We start from the raw sequence: 18,548 nt of genomic DNA on the forward strand, positions 1-18,548 counted from the left end.
TTGCCAAAACAACTGATGCTGTCATGTTTTAAGTTTTAGTTAGGTGCTTTGAGCTAAACGCTAATATCAGCATGCTAACATGCTCACAAGGACAATGCTAAGATGCTGATGTTTTGCAGGTATAATGATAACCATGTTCATCATCTTAGTTTAAAGTAACAGCATGCTAACATTTGCTAATTAGCACTAAACACAAAAGTACAGCTGAGGATATATTGGGATGTCATTGTCATGTCAGATCAAAATTCTGATAAGGGCACTAGATGAGAAGACAAAGGATCACCAGAGTTATTTCTGGAGCCTGTGACTGTGTGTACCAAGTTTCATGGCAAATGATCCAATAGTTGTTGAGATATATCAGTCAAGTCAAAAGCGGTGGACGGAAATATTATCTGTAAGAATGGTCAGACTCTGATTCACAGTACTCCTTTAATCATGAGCTTTCACGTTGTTGTTTTCCTCATATATAATGCATACTCTTTGCTTTTTTAATCTTTGAAAAATGTTATTGAGCATCATAAAAGTGCCTTACAAAAATTTTAAATGTACTGTATTTAAAGGAGCCATTTGTGAGTTTTGCTCTTGTTACATAACCAATGTTAGCATTAACAGCTGTATACTTGCTAGTCTTGGCAAGAGCTTCAGCCAGTTATTACGCCTTCTGAACAGAGCTACTTCTTCACGACAGACTCGATGATACGTTGACTCAGTATCGGAAATTGATGACAGTCCCACTGGGCTGAGGCTAGCTGGTTAGCATGCTAACTTCATTAGATGAAAAGCAGTGCTAGAAATAGAAGCAAAACAAGAGGGTTGCTTTTCAGTGCTGGAGACCACCTTTGGTGGGTAAAGGAATTTAGTTTAATACTAAATATGCAACTTCTTCCTCTAGACTGGAAAGTAAATAGCTGTAAATGCTAACATTGGCTAGTAATAGCAAAACTTACAAATCGCTCCTTCAATTTGTTGTATAACCAACAGATACCATAATGTAAACAACAGCCAGCCTGACTGAAGCATCGAGAATCATTCAGGAGCTTATTTGGAGTGTGAACATACATTCACCCTGTGAGCTACCACCTCTGATACAAAGGCTGCTGCCATTACACTTGGGAGTTAATAGCAATATGTAGAGGCATGGTGCTCCGCCTAACAGCAAATCAATATTCGTAGGTTAAAGTATAAAGTGTGATTAATGTATCAAGACTCTAATGTGGACAGCTCCCAGCAGCAGTTCTAAATGCTTGCCTAGATCTATTTCTGGAAAGTTATTAGCATTTTCATAGGTCTGCAGGGGATGGCGCAGAATGAACGCTATTCTCTTTTGATACTGTACATGAATATTCACAAAGAATAGGGCCTCATTGACATTCAACAGGGAAAATGTTTCAGCAACATCCTGTGACAAAGCTTGATTTGGAATGATGTGCGTTTCCTGTGCGTGGATATACAACATTATACGCAGTGTTTGTGTGAGTGCATGAATATGTGTGTGTCTGTGTGTAAAATATTGTTGATTGCACCCCTAATTCAACTGTCTCTTCACTCATTAACAGACTCTCTGCAAATCAAAACTTCACCAATCAGACTACATTAAACACAAGTCTTCACCATAATTATTGTGAAATTGGTCTGATAGTAAATAATAATGCAAAAAGAGAAGCCCTCTCAGTTTCTGAAAAAAATGATGATTGAAAGTTGATAACCTCAATTTCCTGCTCAGACAAAACATGAAAACACGTACTGTACTCTGTCTCTCCATACATGGCCACGAGCAGCGAATGATGATGCTGTTAAGAACAGAGATGCATTAGCACAACCTAAAATTACCCGCAAAACCTTATTTTAAAGATCACAACCTTAAGACCACATTTACACCAAAATGCGACCTGAACCCATATATATCGTCTGGATGAGATCTAATCATAAACTTTTCCATTTGCACCTGTTATTAATATAATTCTTATTATTTTGATTAGTACTACGTGCAAATAGGATTACTAAATTTAATATAGAAATTTAAGGCAAAAACTAGGTAAAAACTATATTGTTAAAATGTTGAGTGTTTATAACTCTGCTTCACTATTAATCAGAGTTCTAATGTTCCTTCATGTATTAGAAAGACATCTATTCCTGATAATGAATGTAAAAATAGACTAATTTCTACATTGTTTCAGCTCGACACAGAGCCAGAACAACAATGAAACTTGTATGGACACAATATTCACACTCTAATATCAAATTCCCTTTTTTTGCTCATTTGACACTCTTAAACCATGAAATTTTAATTTACTACATATGTGTCCAAGTTGCCATTTGGGAAACAGCTCCCAATAGGTTGAATCTCCTCCTTTAGGAGTTCCTCAGGGTTCAATTTTGGCCCCCTTGCCCTTATTCTTTGTACTTTGCCATCACAAAATATACATTGGAAGAAGCTATATACACAGTTTACAATTAACAGTTTACAATTTTTTACTTAAAAACAAAAAGGTTGAAAAATGTTTAAAAATACCAAAAGTATTGATCACTGCTAAATTGGTCTTTACTAAAATTATATACAGTTATGTACATTCCTTTGCATGCAATTATAAAAAAAATATGACATAATCTTGCAGGAAAATAAAATTACCAAACCTAACCTGTTTATGCCACATGTCCAGGTTATTGCGTTGGCTTTTGAGAAATGGTCCCATGCCTTTTGTTTGGGAGCAGCAATACAGACATAATCTGTTCAACTATGGTGAATAAGAGATGTACAGATGCATGGAAGGGCAAAGGAAAGAGAAAGAAAGAGGGAAGTAGGCAAGAGGAGTGAAAGAGTGGAGCCAGCTAGATGTTGCCACATGCATTTCTAAACAACAAGCAGACATGTACCTGATCACATTTAGCAAACTCCATCAACCACAGACCCCAAATATATATTATATACATAGTAGGATAATGTAGGAGTCTTTGGTGGGAGATAATTCAAAGAAGAATGAGGCATTAATGCAAGGAAAAGAGCAACAAGCAATATGTTTCACAGTGGTTTGGCTCTAGGCTTCTTTTATGTGCCATGTATTGACATAAAGATTTGCTATTCTCGTCACCTACTAGCCTACACCCACCAATAATTAATACTCTGTCCAACAGATTTCTACACAGCACTTATTATCTTAAAACAGCGGTTCTCAAACTATTCCTGGCATGCTCCCCTTCACAAACTGAAAAAAATAAACACCCCACCACCCCACAATTATTATCAATCATTTACAGTGATAGGGAAAGCAACTTATAAAAAAGGATCCAACCTCAGTTTTAGTAAAATAAAGGTCAGCACAATAGCATCAGATAACTGTTGTTTGTTTATCTTCCCGTATAAATTCAACTTGGTTTCATTCCATGTTTTTCCCTGGTCTTCTACGCACCACCTGCAGTAGCTCTACGCCCCTGCAAGGGGAGAATCACTGTCTTAAAAGGATTCAATCATTGGCGACATAGAGATGGTTGCTTTCCCATGAAATTGGTTGTAATAGTAGGGCCCGTGAGAGATTGTCCATTGCTGAGAAACTGTGACAAGAGCTAAAAAACATGGCTGCTGTCCTCTTGAAATAGTTTTACAGGGAATGTTTCAGATACACCACACTCAGGGATTTAGTTTTTTGTTTAATGTGCAGCATCAACGATAAAATATTAAATAATATCAAATATTATACACTGTAACCCAGTGGAACCATTGTAAAGTCCAGATTTTCAGCAGATTTAGAGGTATTCTCTATGGTGTGAAGAGAGAATGCTGTCTGGCATAAAATTGCCAATATGGATGTTCTTCCAGTCAAAGTTATATTAAAGGTTATAAAGTTTTTAGCAGATGGTAGTGTGAGTCAAAAAAAGATAAAAAAAGTATACTTCCATCATGTTTATTGTCTTTTCTGAGGCGAAGGAGAACTACTTTAATCAAAGAAGCAACATCTTTGGTATGACACCAGGTAATATGGCTGATTAGAAATCCGATTCTAATTTTATGAGGCTTTTAAGATACAGCAATGTTCAAAATCTTTACCAACGAAGTCTCAATCATCTCTTTCTGTAACAATGCTCACAGAGTATTGCAAACATCCAACATCAGTTGTTATTTGGTAAAATGCACTTTTGTCCGATTTGGTTCATCATAATGTGGCTTACAGAAGAGAGACAGGAGAAAACACAGGACACAAATGCAATTTAGATGAGGAAGTCAAATCATATCCTAAAACATTAGGAAATTTACATGATCAAAATATGGTAGACCAAAGAGAATATGAAGAAATGCACTTACAGTCAGTTGATTTCTTATTAATTGAGTTGCTTCAATTATTATGCAAATCATACTCATATCTGTTATTTACACTGTGCTCAGCTCAAAAGTCCTCTTAAGAAACTCTACCAACAAAGCACAAAGAACAGTTTGTTTTTCTAGATATTCAGCTATTTGGCAGCTAATTCTGAGTCATTGTGTTATCAGTTTAATCTACTCACCTGTAGCAATTGCCAATACAGGCCTCTGTGATGGCTGTCCAGGCGACTAGGCATTAATTCACAATCATAACTACCTCAGCTTTTATATGATGCCAGGATAGACTCTTTTATGTTGTTTTGCTGACTGGCTGCCTTCTTTCTCTTTCTAAAGAGACCATCAGGATGACTTGGTGACTGAAGACAGTGAACTCAGCATTTCATCTGTATAGATTCCCACCATCACTCAATACAATAACATTATAGAAAAACAACAAGATGGCTGTAGAGCTCGATGTATCTCGCCACCATCACATACTGCACTGCATTTCTACTCTTGATATGTTCATGGTAAAGACTGCATCAGCTCTCTTCTACATTATGGTGTATTGATATTGCAATTTCCCTCCCAGATGTCTGTTTTTATGTTCTGGATGTATATTGAAGCTCATATATTGGACAATACAGTTTGGCCTTGGAAAATGTATGTCTATAAGTATGTACATGTCCATTAGGTGTCTGTATTAATAATACATTTATTCTCAGAGTACGTAAGTTTTATTGAAGTCTTAATTGCAATCCACTGCTTTGTGTCTACCATCACTGGCAGTCACCACATTTGGATGAGGCGCTGATACAACTGAACACATGCTCCATCTATATGGTATATTTAAACATTCGTCCATTTTCAAATTCCAATGCCAATTTGATTTTGCTTTCTCTGCACTGCTGTGAGGCTCAATCACTGACATCCACTAAAAATACATAAAAATTAGAGAGTGCAGAATTGACATTGTTATGGTAAGGTTACTGAATGTGCAAGGTTCTTAAGCATATGGAAGCAATATAAACCAATGTTTAAAGTACTTTAATCGAAGAAATTCTATGTGATATTTTTACATCCAAAGACTGATCAATCAGTTGGTGAGTAGAAATCAAGATCTCATATTTTTCCCTGTGTACAAAGCCTGGAACTAATCCACAGCAAATGAATTAGTAAGTATGGCAGCAGAACACAGCGGAACTTGCTCTGGAAAATTGTTCATTTTATAAATCAGAACTGACAAAACTACTTTATAAAGACACCAGTTAGTTGTAAGGGGCCAGAAAACATTCTGGCATCAATTAAAATAATTTCATTTAGGGACTTAAAGTGGGCCATAACATTGGCAGAAAAAACATTAATCCAGCTGCAACAAATTGCAGATTCTTCATGTATTTACACTGTTGCTTTGGTCCAGGGTTCAGCCAAAAGAGGGCGTACAGGCCAAACTTAAAACACTCCTCCAAAGTAGACAGATGGCAGGGAACTCAGACAACAGAGGAAGATGATGCTTTAACTTGGCTTTTTCCTCCTCCTCTCTGAAAGCACTGAGAGGTAAAACTATCTCTCTAGTGAGAGGGAAGCACCCAGGAGATCTTGCCTATGTTTTTGATGGAAGGCAGTCGTGCTTAACAAGACATGTCAGAAACTAGTTGTGGTTAGGGCCAAGACACAGCCCATGGTAGTAGCAACACTCCTGGTCAGGTTTTTCGTTTTCTCTTCTAAAAAGCACACAACCACAAGGTCTCGTATTCCCTGACCAGTTAACAGTTTTTAGCTGCTCTGCTCTGGCTACACTCGAAGGCAGGGTGAAAAGCCAGTTGTCATAGTAAGTGGCAACTCACCGTAATCATTTAAATTTGGAGATAACAGAGCACACTTCTAGCGGTCTCTTCTCAAAGGTATTCATGGTGTTTCACTTGGATCTACACACAGAAAGGGACCTGAAGAGTGGAAAATGGTTGTGTCGGACTGTCCAAAGTTGCAGAAATATTTCTACACTTTTCCTGAGCAGTGTTTATTAGCAGAAGGAAAACTGTAGCATTCCTTCTCATGTTTCACAGACCATGTGGGAAAAAGCCAGTTTTCCTATTTACATAGAGAAAAAGTAAATGACAAATGGAATGCATGATTGTATATTAATTTCATAATGATCATCAATAAATATAGGCAATCATATACATTCAAAAGTGCATTTGATGCTTTAGAAATGGAAACTACTATTACTACTACTTTGGTAAGAATACTCAGGGCACAAAACAGAGTTGCGAGAAGGCAGTTGAGAAAACAGCGGCGCATCAGCCATAAGCAAGATGCTCCTCTTTCCACATGTCCGGTACCTCCAGGGCTTTACTATAAAGGTAATTCTATTCAAGGTGACAGAAGTGTGAATGTCTGTAATAATGTGTCCTTGGGTGGTAGGCAGAAGCTCTGACAAAAGCAGAGCCTGGTAAATATGGATGTGTCTTTTGTTCACAGGTGTGGTGTGTAAAACCGCCTCATGGGAGACCAATCTCAGTGTTGACATTTGCATGGGTGGAACTACGGTGAGCGGAAGACAAACTCATGAATAGAAATAAGTGTTTGTATGGATTATTGTGTTGGATGTGGATGGCCTTTAATGAGAGAGAAAGACACAAAGAACGACCAGAATGAGTGAGTGTGACTGACGGAGACAAATAAAGACATATAACGAGAGAAAGGAAAAGGGAGAGAAAGTCAGAGGAGGCCGTAACCCATTTCAATCCTGCCCTTTTGAAACCAATACAACATGAGTAGCTATCAATAGAAAAAGGCTTATACTGTAGGTTTGCATCAAACAGAGCAGCACAGTGATTTCAGGTGACACATCCTCACTGTTGTTGTTTTGTGCCATTCAACGGAGCCATTCACAGTTTTTGGTTCCTTTTTCATGTCATACTTTTCTTACACATTGTAATGTATCAGATAAATGGAAAAAGGAGAACACAGTGTTGACTTGGCTGTGTGACATAAAGGTAAAGAACTTGAATGAAGGCAAGAGATAAAAGGTAAACTTACCTTATATCTCCAAAGACTTGCTCATACTGGATACAGTAATACATACATTATATTGAAAAATGCATTTTCAATCTCTTTCCAAATAAGCCCTATATATGTAAGTCTTTTTTTTGTAGGTAAGTATTTTGCATTTTTTACACATACTTTTTGCTTTTCTTGTAATCTGACTTTGTTGTAATTTAATTTTTGTTAATATAATTATTGAACCTTAAAGGACCTGTTTGTAAGTTTTGCTATTGCTACATAACCATTGTTAAGGGGAAAGAGCTGTCAACAGGCACGTCACCAGACCTGTTTCAGTTGTTGAACAAATCTGATATATGGACACTCATGCAGAAGTAAGGAGCCAGGCTATATAGTCACTATCAATAACAGGTTTGTGATTAATTAATCGCTAAATTTCTATTTCTGTCTATAATGCTCAGAAGCAGGCAGTGCCTTTGTTATGACTACAGCTAGCAGAACTAGATGTAGGACTGCAGCATTGCAGATGTGGTATAGGTCTTCCTTGTGTGGTTGAATTAAAACATTTTGCTCATAAAAATAATCCACCTTACATCAGCTATAACAAGGACAGAATCTGCTTCAAGTTTATTTTTGTCTTACAGTGAGCTTTTACAAAGTGGCTCCGGGAACGTTTGTCACTTGCAACAAATCCTATTATTTTTATGATTAATGTAAAGTGTTGCTTGCTTTCTGTGTGTGTGAGAAAGAGAGAAAGAAGTGACAGGGAGAGAGAGCAAGGCCTTGTGTGTGTTGCTAAGTGTATGTGTGAAACGTGCGGGTTAGAGTGTATTTATGTCATGGTATTTCTCACTGGATATTTGAGCATTTGATATGCTGTGTATAGAGCGGTGACCTGTGATAGAACAGCAGACTGCAGAGTGTCAGGGGAATTACTGCAGCATAGCGTGGTCGATTGCACCTGTTACCCAAGTATAGCACTAACTGAATGGCAAATTCTGTAAGACGGAGTGCTATTCTCCGGGGACTGTGACATAGGATAAATTGTTTACCGAGTGCATGTATGTGTGACCAAGAGAGACGCAAGAGCTCACATGCTCCTTAACCTGTAAATACTCTCGTAATATCCTGTTTCCCTGACTGGTAGCGAGGGGCCTGTGCCAATTTTCCATGTTAAGACCCAATTTGCCAACTCAGGGCCTTGTGAGATTTTGGTCAAGCCTTCATGGTGGGTCAAGTGGGAAGTAGCAACATTTCTGGATCCAAACAGTTTTGGTGTCTGCAGATACAGCAGGATTCACCATTGCACCTTTTACATAAGCATGTACTGTGGAGCGAGGCATAACAGCTGCTTTAGTTTAAATCAAAGACCCTTTTATTTTATCCCCATATGACCCAGCCTGCTAAAATCAAATTTAAAATTCTTGTTCATTAATGTTAAGCATGTCACCACTAATTCCAGTGATTTTTCATTTTGATCTGTGTTTTAGCATTATGGTGCAACAGTTACGCAATAATTGTATCTCAGTCTGTTGGGGGACAGACAGCAGCCAAGAGATTCTCTTTCATGACCTTGAAATAAAAGTATTTGCTTTTTTTTTTTTTCTTCTTTTTTATCCAACAACTCATCTATTATAACTCCCAGTACTCATGGCTCACTCAGACAGGCCTCCTGTTGATAAATGAATACGGCTGTGAAGCTGATAACCAAATCAAAAAGGTTCTAAACATTTTGTACCAATTCTTTTCCCCTTCACAAGTTACCTGCGAGTTTTAGATTGATTTTACTAAAAAGTCAGTATGTGTTAGAGGGGCTTTAAATCTCAAAAATCCATTTTCAATACCCATTCAAAAGCCATGTTATAGTGTGTTTATATATATTTAAATCTCTTTTAAATGTTTCTACAGTATCTATATTATTCCTTAAGTATATGTATATCTTTTCAGCATTGTCTTGTCATGCTCTGCAAAGCACTTCATAACCTCGTTTTGAAAGGTGTTTCCTTAACACGGGAAACTTATGATGTTGCTTTTTGCAAAGAATCATCAGAGGGTTATAAGTTGCCATTCTGAAACTACATATACATGCACTGTGTGACCGAGCAGGCAGGACTCACACTGAGCCAGTACGGCAGCCATTGTGGTCTTGAACTTCTCTTTGGCCTCTTCCATCTCCTTCTCTTGCTGACTCTTCTCACTTAGCCGCCGGTGGATGTGGTTGTTGGAGGACTGGATCATGGAGTAGAAGTTATTGGCGTTCCTGCGGCTAACTTCACCTCGTTCCAGCCAGGTCAGGAACACACGCACTGCTTCAGGAAACTTACTGTCATCTAAGAGAACAGGGAGCAGAAGAGGTGGAGAGAGCAAGAGTCAGGGTCAATATGAGCATGGCAAGATAGAAAAAAAAAATCCCCTCAGTGTATTAACTGTCATCTGGGCAGAAGTAAAGTGACGGAAAAAGGCGTCTACATAAGAGAGGCTAGAAAAAGTGCTGCCTTTACAAACTCTCAATCATTTCACCAAGATAGGAGGAAAGTAGAAAGTAAAAAGAGAGGACAGGAGACAGAGAAATGAGGCCAAAATCGATACCACAGATGTACAATAACAGAACAGCCTCTGCCAACTAAAGTTCTGTCTTGCCAAGAGGGGACAGAACGAAAGACTTAGGGTCAACAGGAGCAAGGAAAAACTGCCACTGCAAAATTTACTCATTATTTGTTGATCAGGGAAAATGCAGGAGGTATCAAGTTCAAACGAGATCAAATGAAGAGAACACTTCACAATGTATGCACAATTAAAGAGGGCAAAAAAAATAAAAATAAATAAATAATAATAATTAATTAATAAATAATAAAATGTAATTAATGTTTGTGCATTATTGTATAATTGACACACACTGGCTCAGCAACATCTATTCTAATTGTTTGCTGGGTCGTCTGCAGGTCATGTGCAAGAGTTTCTGAGAAGAGAGAATGAGGGAATGAAGATAATGAGATGAGATCAGTTACCGCCATGGAAAAGAACAGAATGGATGAACTAAATGATGGGACAAAAAAAAACGATAATATCTAAACGCTCAACATGAGAGAGCAGGCGATTAAATAAGAAGAACAGTTTCGGGTAAAATCAATGATAAATAGAAATATCTTGGTAAAAAGCCCTTACGAAATTTCTACAGTAAGGGTGAGCACCGTGTTGTATAGCCGCTGTTTACAAAGTGCAGGTTTAGCTGTACTCCTGCTTTGTCTGGTGAATAATCAGATGATGTCAAGAGACTTTATTGATTTCTATTGTTGTTATTCTGCTGTGGTTGTCCTGTCCTCCGCTGCCTCGCCGTGCTGCTTACAAGTCAGAGCAGCATTGGAGAGAATACGCTCCCACACACAGGCATCAGCACAAAACACACTCACACACTCTGTCAGACCTCAACAACACACACATAATGCAGAGTGGTGCACATGCATCATGCACACACACATAAACATTACTTAGCGTCTTTACAGATTGAGCAGCTGGGGAGGTTTATATTTATTTAAGACGGGTTCTGCAGATGCTCTCAATTTCACTCTGTCGATCCAAACCACACACACACTCATTCACACAAACATAAACGCACAGTGGGGTCCATCAGATGGCTGGCATGAATGATGATCTATCGCCGCTACAGATATTGAATCAAGGTGTTAGCTCATGAATCCTCGAGGTGTTCCTGTTTGTTAATACGCAGACACAGGTCTCATAATACATGCCCCCCCGCAGCAGCATTATTAATAGAGAATCTGGAGGAATATTAGTGGTGTTCGATCACTGACAATGGCCAGAAGCCAGAGAGATTCAGATTCTCATTTAATGGGTCTTTAGCTGAGATACTACCTGAACATTAATACAAAAATTCAGATATAAGAATATATTATCTTGACTTATCAGAAATAAATACCTGATAAATAAACTTCCTGTTGCTTCCTTTATCTGCATTTTTCTTTTTATTCATAAGTCAGAGCTATTCTAACAAGGAACAGATGGTGCAGTCACTTTAAACTTGCGGGAAATCATATAAGTATAATAATTTCACCAGACAGAATGATACTACTTTGCTGCAAAGTGTGTTATTGGGTTACCATTGTCAACCCCAAGGAGCTGTGAGGACAGCTGTAAAGAACATATACATGCTGAGAATCTGTGAAACATCTCACTTTTTCTTAAGATTACTTGTTTGGAATTTCTGCTTTATTTTCATAGTGACAGTAGAGAGAGACGGGGAAGAGAAAGGGGGATGACATGTAGCAAGGGGCCTGGGCTGGATTCAAACCCAGCCCGCTGCAGTAAGGAGTCAGCCATAATATGCGTATATAGGTACACCTTGTACCAGGTGAGCTACTGGGGAATCCCCTCAAAGTGCAGCATTTAGGCAAAAATATTATTTTCCTGTGAAATCATCCGCTGATTTTTCTCAATTAATTTTGCTCTGTCCTGCTTTTACTTCTGTATTCAGATAGTTTCAAGTTCCAGTTCAGGAACAAATTGGCTGGTTTCATCTATTTGAGATGAGATAGATCAGCTCACATAGATGAGGATGGTGGTCATGACTTAGCAGATAAATCAGCAATTTCAAGAAAAACATCAGGCATCTATCTCCCCAACATTTCAGATTTAGTGCATCTCTTAAGCTATTTGAGGTTCGAGAGCTTTCCTATCTTTGATGTTAAAGTGAAGATGAAAGGCTAAGGATAGGAGTGTCACAAGGGATCAATAAGGAATCTCCTGCCACAGATGTTTGATTGCATTAGGAATCCACAAGGCTCAACAAGATATTCTCAAGTCCCAGAAGCTCCTTCCACCTGTCGTCTGCTTTAATGTGCTCTGAACACTGACCTTTACTCAACCACACTGAGCATTTTCAGTCTGCAGACACTAAGGGACACTTAATGAATTGTCAAGTGTGTTTTTAATAGTTACTGCCACTGCTCAGTTTATATATTGATTACCCCATATTAGAGTGTTTTACAACAGATTAAATTTTCACTGAACAGAAAATTATTTAGTGCCAATACTGATAATTCATACCTTCAAACCTTGGGGTCTAGGAAATTGTGATGGATATTTTCCACTATATCCTGAAATTTTATAAAATGACGTAATTACTAGTCCATGAATCTACAGATTAATTGTTTATCATAACAGTTGTTAGTTGTCATCCAAACTTAATCTGATCAGAACTTTTTCATGTCCAGTTGGCCACCGTTAATGCATCCTGTACGCACAAGTACACTTGGCATGTATGCATATTTCATGTTTGTCTACCAACCTTTGATCTCTTCTCCCAGCTCACCGCGCTCGTGCTTGGAGTAGTGGATGATGGGAAGGTTGCCGGAGGCGATCCTCCTCCATCTTGCGCCGCACTGCCGACACTCCCACTCATAGAGGTCGTCTCTGGCCTGGGCGAGGTCCACGTGGAGTCGGCCACTGTCTGTTTTGCCTGTGCTGGAGCTCAAATAGATACGATGACCTCAGAGGAAGTGAGAGAAATTAAGAAGGTGAGGTGGCGGGAGGGAAGGGATGGAGAGTAGAGACTGAGAGAAAACAGAGCATATGGAAGATAGGGACATTTCACTGATTGGATGAGAGTGGCGACAAGGTGATATATACATTTCTATCAACACCTACTCTGATTCAGATGCACAGTAGATACACAAAGATAAGCACAGACAGAATAGGCAGATATACACAGATTAGAAGACAAAAAAAGTACACACACACACACACACACACACACACACACACACACACACAGGTATTTGACAAGGTTGAACTGATCAACTCGTCCTCATTTTCCTCCAGATAAGAAGGAACAACCTGATCTACGCAGCCTGTCATCGAAGCAACACTCCAGGTGTACAGACAGACACTTAGACAGACAAGAGCTGAGTATGTCACTCGAGCCTTTTACTCTATATGTACAACAATGTGAGACACTAATTACAGTGGCAACCCTGGATCACCCCACCACCTCCCACCTGACACTCAAGCTCATTGCACTGCCTGTTTGTGGGCGTGAAGTGCAGTCACTCTTGTTTTGTTAATTGATTGGTCTAAACGAGCTCAGAAAGCCCTGCGCCAGCCTTCCCTCCAAACACACATGAACACACACTCCCATCTGAGGAAAAAGATAAATCTGGATATCAGTGCAAGCAGAAGAAAGACTATGACTCTGAGTTTTAGGTTGTTTCTGCTGTAATGTGTATCTCCGTGTGAATGTGTGTGTCCGTGTGTGTGTGTTGTGGGAGAGGAGGCCACAGTGAATGAAAATAGTATTTATGAGAAAGCTACACAGGTCTGTCATGTGGCTAACATATGGGCATACAGTTCCAGTCGTACTGTAGGGAACAGGTAGATGAAATCACACACAGACATAAACCCAGGCACACACACACGTTAAATAATGCAGAGGGTATTATTGCAGTGGCTGGTGTTTTAAATGAGCTTTGTGAGAAGGGAATATATGGCCGGCAATTCACATGGGGACATTTAAGGCATCTGTGCAGGAGAAGCTGGTGGGTGGAGATAAAATAAAAAAATCATAAGCTGAAGTCACACAACGAGCAGAAAGACTTCTTCCTTTAAAAGAGCAGATAAAGCAGCATCCCGCTGGCCGGAGGATCTTGAGTGTGAGAAAATTCATTTGTCTAGTGGAGTGACCCTGTGGGAGAGTGCTTCTGCAAAAACTGATGAAATCATGTGAAACTCCAGGTGCTGTAGCTAATTTGATAATTGATTAACAGAGATATTCTCATATTCTAATAAATACTACTCGTTAGGCCACAAATGTAGACAGAAACAACCACCAAAAGTTAATATACAGTAGCAGATGCATAAATTATAATCTATTCATTTGGTCACATTCTGGCCTCCTGACTCTCTCATGTCTTCAACTATACATCCAGTGTCATTCACCTCCAAACAAACTGTATGGACTGCAGCAAGCTTTCCATCTATCTGTCCATGCATCCCCCTATCTATTTATCCATCTGTCATATGGCCCCTGGTGAATGCGTGAATTGTAGTGCTGAGTGATAGATATCAGGCCTTTCATTTCCATCAGAGTAAAGGTTAACAGCTCATCATTCTTCCTCCACCTGGGGTGAAAGAGTGCCGGGGCACAGAGGGAGGGTCGGGGGTGTTCTGATACCAGTGTACTGTCAATAGATGTGGTCTCAACACATTCAATATTGTCTAGGTGAGGAGGAAAGAAAGCCGTCATCCTCTGACCTTTAAGCCCAATGTAAACCAATATGTACCTAAAAACTCAATTGGAGGGGTTGGTTGGGGTTTTCATTGCAAAGCAGTGAGGATTTGGTAAAAACGCAACCAACAATACGAGAGACAGATGGCTGAGTTTACGTATTCTACCTGAGAAAATGTGGATTAGAGCTTACACTAGTTTTAAAGTGAAGACACTTCACCAGAGAGGGGGAGAGACATGTCCACAGTGAACTCCTCAGTAAATCTGATATGACAGAAGTTCTTCTTGCTCTTTCTGATGGCAGCGATATCCCCACGCTGTCCAAAGACGTCCGTGATCAGCTGCTCTGTGGCGTTTTCAGGCAGACCACCAGGGCGCTCCCTGAGGGCGTTCCCTCGTGGCTGGAGGAGGAAGGTCTGTCAAACATGAAGGAAGAAAGAAAAGAGAAGGACAGTTATTTCAATTGAAGGTACAACAAGTCGTTTCATCCTTTATGTTTAGAGGACTCAGAAAAAAATGAAAGTGTCCATCTTGCCTTCTTGTCCACACTTTGGATACTACTGCTCGTTATAGTTAAATGTCTTTTTTATGCTAATAAGATGTTATTTTATGGGAAGCAATGTCTAGAATTGTGTCAAATGCTTCTTAAGTTTCTATGATTTCTTTATGTTTTATGCAACAGACTGTAGCACCCAAGACAAACAAAATTCCCCTCGGGTTCAATAAAGTTTACTTTTACTAAATTTTACATCACACAACTCTTACATCCTCATGCATGGGCTGCAAGTATGGTGTTTTTATTTGCGAGCAAATAGAAATGATCTCGTGTCACAAATCACAGCTGCATGTAGCACATTTGGTAAAACTGGGCAAGTTTAGGAAATCTAAACACACTGAGTTTAAACAACCATTACAAATTGTTGATCAACTGTACCTCAGAGTATTTCAGGGTTAAACTGAGTAAATCCACATAGATTTAGTCAAGTTTTCCAATTTCAGTCCAGGTGGACTTGTGTGGGATGGACTTGCTTTGCATTGCTTCAGAAGAAGGCAATACTTTTTGTCTTTCTTCTATATTTCCTATAGGATAGACAGTCCGTTGTAGTTTGTGGCTTAATTTCTATTTTGCTTTCCATTAATTCAGTCAATCACAATCTTTTTCAGCTTGGCACTAACAACATCCTGTTAAATATGGTTTAAAAAAAACATTCTCTCAGTGGGTCATGTCTACTCTAAGTAAAAGCCATTTCAACTTAATTCATTTCTGTCTCTTCAAGAGAGAAAAAATTGCCTGTTCTACTTCAACAGAAACCATACAACAGCAGGAATCAAGAGTGAAAAAGCCAAAAAAAAAAACCTTATGAAAATATATTAAAAAGTAAAATATGAGGCTGCAACAGCAGCGTTTATAATGACTGTGTCTCCTCTCTCAATAAGCGAGTGTGTGCATGATATAGCATTGTAACGTGGCCATCAAATGAATGAAAGGGAGTGCTTGAAAATTACTCTACATCTAAGCCACAGTACAGGAATGAAAATTGTATATAAATAATATTACAGGAGAAATCAAAGGAAATTGCATCTGTAGTTTCTACCTCTCAAAGTGTTTCTTCTTGACATTTGTAGCATATTTAGTTCCACATCTTGTCCCGCCTTATAATGACATGGTCTGAGGTAGAGGAAGATGATAGAACAGATAGACCAATAAACTCAAACTAAAAGGTTAGCGGGGGAGAATTTTTATATGAGAATAACAATGCTTGAATCCTTTTAATATTACAGAAATAATCGTGTTATGCCATCCAGAGCAGGGATTTCAAACACTTCTGGCCTGAGAGAGGTTGATCCTTTTGTGAGGTTGGTCCACAGGACAAAGGATGTTACAGACATTACTAATCACAGAAAGATGAGGCTTCTCCATGGACGTCTGCACAGAGGGAACTGGGAAAATGACAGATGATGTTACCACTGTTATGTAATCTAGAAAATATTGAATAAAGCTGAACCCAAGTTTGGTGTTAATGTGGTTGGCAAAGAGTCAAATGAATGTTTTTTGGTTTGTTTGTTGATTGAACTTTTAATGCAGAGTGCTCAGGTAAAGTTTGGGCTTTGGAGTTGAACATTTGTTGTCTTTTGTATTAACAATTACAATAAAACTGCTCTATTTTTAGTAAAGCTGTTATATGCGGTTTAGTTTGGTTTATTTAGGTTGATGTGAAAGCCGTCATTCAAACTCAGTTCTTTTGTGGTGTGAAAGCAAAGCAACCAGAGCTTAACCACAGATTAATTTTATGATAACATATTTAATCATGATTTCAAATACAAACTACTATTAAACTGTTGATGCTGAGAAATGTCAAGAAACCATGGTAATACATCAGGACGTGGGTGCATCTGACTCACAGCAAGCCAGGCAGTAAGTATAGAGGAAGTAGAAAAGAAGTATTTCCCAAAATTACAAACTAAAAAAAAAGTGAGCAAAACACAGCAACTACACACTACGCATTTCTATCCGATGTGGACATGTTCCACACATGCACACCATCAGCTAATACAGGAACTGGGAGCTTGCTATAAAGGATGTGTTATAAGAACTGAATACCAGACTCAAAGATGGCACCCAGTCACTTGAATGATAATTGCTTGCATGAAAATGTTTTTTTCTAAAATCCGGGTTTGCTCTCACGGTGCATGGCCCACTGCACAAGTTTTACAAATATAAAACATCTATGGATTAAAAATTCATGATAGACGTAGTTTGACGAGTCCTGTCAACTGCAAGTGGACAATGGGAAATATTGGTAGCAAGGCTGAGTGGTGGCGCCGTATCTAGTTCCCTTAATGCATCCATCCATGCTTCCTAACCTGTGAGTTACCCATAGCAACGTCTTCCAGCAGCTTATACTAGTTTGAAGATTAGTAGCAAGTAGCACATATTGATTGACAGCCGTGAGCTCCCACACCAGACTTTGGCCTCTCTGATTGGTTAGAAAGGTGAGACTTACTCAAAAACCTAAGAGGGGAGTATCTCTGCATGGCTGTGAGGCTGTTCGATGAGACGGGTCACAGAGGCCTTTGACAGCACCTGTGACATTTTCTACTGACACTAAGAACAAAGTGGACCCTGCAGTTTCGTGAAAAGAGTTGAAATATAGGCTGGGGCTCATTCATGTACACTCTGAGCAGCTGAAATCGCTTTCCCATGGCTATAAAGCTGCGGCCTAAATCATACAACTTTCCATCAATCATCTCCTAAATGAGAAAAATGCAGTGTATTTTTCATTCACTCCTCAAAAGGTTGGACATGAAATTTTAAATTATGGGCCCAAGAAGAGCTATTATCCCATCCTGTAGCTTTAACGCTGGCGAGCCTACAGCAAAGTTATGGTAAAACACATCAAAGGTACTTTATGGCTTTGTCCTCCTCATGTCACTGCTTTCTCTGGCACACGGCCCAAATGCCTTCGTCCCCTGACCTTGCCGATGATGATGGCATTAAAACTGGAACATGCACATACTCACTGCTGCTCTCTCAGTCGCACACACACACACACACACACACACACACACACACACACACACACACACACACACACACTCTAGGACAGCACCAAGGTGATAGTTTGCCTGGCTTTACCTCAGCAGTCAGCTAAAACATGCTGCGGTTCATTGTCCGATTCAGCATTAAATTACAATTTCTGACAGAGTTTGGCTGATGAGCGAGGAGGACAATATGAAAGGACAACAAGGTAACAATTTGACGTTTGGCTGACATCCGTGCTACATGAAAGCCTGCCTTTGAAAACCAACAATTATTTTCCAGTAACACTCGAGATGTGACTATATTACCAAATGTTTGGCTTTAAAAGGAGGATAAAATCCATACTGAGGACCTTTTAGAAATGTAGGCACGTAGACAGGAAGGTTCTGAAGGGCATCTTTGGTCTTTTACTTGAGGGTAATTACAGACAGACAAGCCTGACATTGATGAAAAAGTGTTGGAAAAAG

At 39.1% G+C, this 18,548-nt stretch overlaps 1 pseudogene; it reads right to left on the bottom strand.

Annotated features, from left to right (window-relative positions):
- The window catches only part of LOC111232590, a 193,267-nt pseudogene that overhangs the window by 25,237 nt on the left and 149,482 nt on the right, over positions 1-18,548 (bottom strand).

The sequence above is a fragment of the Seriola dumerili genome, unplaced genomic scaffold, assembly GCF_002260705.1.
Source record: "Seriola dumerili isolate Sdu_G_001 unplaced genomic scaffold, Sdu_1.0 BDQW01000331.1, whole genome shotgun sequence".
Taxonomy (NCBI): domain Eukaryota; kingdom Metazoa; phylum Chordata; class Actinopteri; order Carangiformes; family Carangidae; genus Seriola; species Seriola dumerili.